At 24.3% G+C, this 4205-nt stretch overlaps 1 long non-coding RNA gene across 1 annotated transcript; it reads left to right on the forward strand.

Annotated features, from left to right (window-relative positions):
* The first annotated feature begins 1475 nt into the window (after positions 1 to 1475).
* Positions 1476 to 3616, forward strand: LOC126265522 (uncharacterized). The gene is made up of 4 exons (XR_007548012.1): positions 1476 to 1644; positions 2089 to 2184; positions 2627 to 2753; positions 3426 to 3616. It is a non-coding gene; the product is annotated as an uncharacterized LOC126265522 (long non-coding RNA).
* Positions 3617 to 4205: the final 589 nt, after the last annotated feature.

The following is a 4205-nucleotide window of genomic DNA, read 5'->3' on the forward strand; positions in this document are numbered from 1 at the left end:
TCAATTATTGCCACCTAAAATATAAAAAATAAATTTTAAAGTAATTGTTTGGCCATATTCTTCTTTCTGAGTTATTTTCTTTTTGACCTAAAACACCAAGAATATTGAGTGAATCACTAATTTAGATAAGTAAAACAAATTTAAAAAAATATTCACTTTTTTCACTGTATTTCTAAAAATTACATTTTTATTATTACCATTATTTTTTGGTAAGTACAATCTTAATTTATTTTATTTTATAGATAATCGTATTGTAATTAATTTAAAAATGTATTTTTATTCTTTTTTAATTTAGTTCCAATTTATTAATAAATTTTATTTGTATGTAGAAATAAATAAAAAAATCGCAATGTGCATTTTAAATTGTATAAGGAAGCCACATCCACTAGAATAGATTTGTGTTTGTTTTAATTGTGTTGTTTTCATTTATAAAATATTTGAATATATTTTGTAATTTATGTTATATTAATATATTATTTTAATATATTTATTTGACTTTTATTTTTATAATAATTATTCCCCTTTATAATTTTACCTAATTATTAAATATTATATATATTTATTTATTTAATAACGAAATTTTAATTAGATATTACACTATCAAAGAAATATAGAGTAAATAAAATTTAATTAATAAAGTAGGATTAGCCATTTTATCTAATTTAAGCACCTAAATAGCAAAAGTTATACATGAAAAACAAAATAAATTGTATATAGATTTTTAATAACATTTTTCTCTACACATTTTATTAAAAATGAAATGCGCTTAAAATATTCATTATGGTAGCGGATTCTGCAATTTTACAATTATTTTTAGTCATTTAAATTACTTTCAAGATGTCTTTTTTGTGTCGAATGTCGTCATAATTGGCAATGTACAATATTTTCCACTCACAATAGGTTACTATATAAATTATACAAAATTGCAAAATTTAAATAATTTTTAAATTGTGGTTAAAATTATATTATTAACAATATTATTGTCCATTCAGTTTGCAAGCGAAACACTTCGATGTCATACGGATGGCGTGCTCATCAGGTAAGACATAAAATGGCGTTTTTGGTCGTCCGTTTGTGCTTTGTTTAGTTATTCATAGTAAACCATGTGTACAAACTATAAGGTGCTTTTAATAACAACAATATTATTATATTAAATAACCAATTTTGAATTAATTATAGCAATGGCGCAAGAAAAGAAGAAGCCTCTCACTAGTTGTAAGTTTCTTGAGACAAATGAGAAATTAAACTGGCATGAATTTTTACGAAGAAAGGAAATGAAAATAATCAGCAACGTAAATAAAAAAGGTCAGTCTCATATTTACTGTAAACTAATTTTGCTTTGTATGATACTGATTGTGTGTTTTTATAAGTATAATTACAACTGTCCATTTTTGTGTTGTAAAAATATAAATTTTCATTAATATGTAGATAAAAAAATGATGAACATATAATCTAATGTATAACTAACTAATATTTAAAATTAAATTGAATAACTTATATCAATTTTTGGTTTTCAGCATTTAACGGAGAAACTAAAAAGCTTCCTAACACGTTGAAAGTTCCTTAGTACAAATGAGAAACTAAAGTGGCATATCATTTTATAAGGAAATGACATGGAATGAATCAGAAATGTAAATATATAAGGTCAGTCTCACATTTATTATAAACAAATTTTGCATAGTATCATACCGATTGTGTTTTTAAAGGCACAATTACAATTGTTCAGTTTTGTATTGTAAAAATATAAATTTTCATTAATATATAGTTAAGTAAATGTTGGACATATAGTCTAATAAACTTTAAATTTTATCTTATTGTATTTAAGGTTATCTTACAAATATTAATTGTTCAAAGTTGTTGTGCATGTGTTTAATATAAATACATATGCTGGACAATTAATTTTGGTTATTGAAATATGATCAGTTATCACAAGTTACCTCCAAGGTGTTTTTTCTGTTTTAAATGTTGTCATAATTGGTACCAATATACAATATTTTTTTATATAAATTATAATACTACATTTTTTAACTTAACTATTACCTAATATTATTTTAATAAATTGGATAACTAATTTCAATTTGTTTTCAGCATTTAACCAAGAAAAAACTGTCCACCAAATTTTAAACTGTCATTTTATTTTATGAGGAAAGGAAATGAAATGAATCAGAAAAGTAAATATAAAAGGTCAGTTTCATATTTTCTGTAAACTAATTTTGCATATTATCATATCGATTGTGTATTTTTATAAGTACAATACAACAATTTTGTATTGTGAAAATATAAATTTTCATTAATATGTGGATAAGCAAATATTGAGCATATAGTCTAATTTAAATTTAAAAAAATTAAATTTTATTTTATTGTACTAAACGATACCTTACAAATTTTAACTGTTCAAAATTGTTGTGTATGTGTTTTGTATAAATATGTAAGCTGGACAATTATTTTTGGCTATTTAAATAAGTTACTTCCAAGGTATCTTTTCTGTGTAAATGTTATCATAATTGTCAATCTACAATATTTGTTACTCACAATAAGTTAGAATATTAATTATATTATACTATATTTTTAACTTAACTATTATACAAAATTATTTTAATAAATTGAATAACTAATATGTTTTCAGCATTTAACCAAGAAACTAAAAAGCTTCTCTCCAAGTTGTAACTTCCTTCAGACAAATAAAAAATTAAACTGGCATGTTATTTTATGAAGAAAGGAAATGAAATGAATCAGATGTGTAAATATAAAAGGTCAGTCCCACATTTTCTATAAACTAATTTTACATAGTATCATACTGGTTGTGTTTTTAAAAGTACATGAAAGTATATGAAAATACATCCTGCGACGAAAATATTTCATTTCTACTACATTCGAGTAGTTCCCCATGACTTTTAAATGGTTGTGAAGACTTGTCATACATTATTTATGTCTTTTTATTTTCTCTTTTAAAAATTAGTATTGAAAATATAATTAAAATTAATCATCTTAAAATATTGTAACAAATTATACTCGGTTACTAAGAACTAAACGGTTCTAAAGTTTTCAGTAGTAGTAAATTTGAAAACAATAATTCAAATTTATTTTATTACTTTTAATATTAATTTTTGATGCACCATTTTTGAATTGAGGATTAAGATATTCTCTGTACAGTCACTTCCCCTTTAAACATTTTGGAGTCATAATTGTAACTTGAAGAGAGTTTGTTATAGTCATGACATTTCAGGTTGTCTTTAACTCATGTTATCATTCCTCTCCAGAATCACAAAGAAATTTAAAATTTGTTAAAAATTGTTACTTGCGTATCTATTCCTAAACGGTTTGTTAACTACTTAAAATTTTGATGATAATTTAGCAAATTGAAATATATCAATAAGTATATAGTTACAATATTTTCTAACGTTTGTGATCTTTTTGTGTTTTAGGTATTAGGATCAATTACTCGGAAACCACTCATCGAGTTTTACTTTCTTTAGCCACTCGAACCAATTGATTACGTCAATCTCCTAGCACACCAAAATAATGGGAGATCTCAGGTTCGAACTCTTAGAACATTAATAAAGTCTATTTTAATTTGGATATTGACATAACGACGAGGTGCTGCCCCAGTTGTGTACTTTCATAAGTAATTTTATATATTTAGTTTGCAAATTTGTAACAATGTAATTTATTTATTCAATAGTACATATCCACTTGTGTACTTGTTCATTTGTCTCAACTAAGGTTTATAACCTGCTGCTCTTTGAACATTGGAGTTGATGAATTGACAATTATAACAAGTATATAAAGGATGAATTTAATTTAAAATATAATTGATAAAGGTTATCTGACACAGTTGTTATGGTTTATATATCTCTTAAGTGTCAGTTGGATTTAAGATATTTTCTATTTATCTTAATAAGGATTCAGGAGTTCCTTTTTAATATAATTTCGGTGTAACATACTACACTCATTATTGCCTTGTATGTAGTTATTTTACTTCTTTTTTATCCTATTTATTATGTTTATTACTGACTTCGAAATTTCCTCTTTTCGATTTCGCTTTGGAAACGTTAGTGTTGGGGTGTTTAATCGATCGTCTCTTGAGCATAGAGTTGTTACTTCCTCATGGGGTAATAATGTATGACCGATTGCACATAATTAGTTTTTGTTTCGTTCTTTGCTAAACAAAGTGTAATTGCTTTTGCTTTTCCTGCTATAGTATA

The sequence above is a fragment of the Aethina tumida genome, chromosome 5 (assembly GCF_024364675.1).
Source record: "Aethina tumida isolate Nest 87 chromosome 5, icAetTumi1.1, whole genome shotgun sequence".
NCBI classification, from domain to species: Eukaryota; Metazoa; Arthropoda; class Insecta; order Coleoptera; family Nitidulidae; genus Aethina; species Aethina tumida.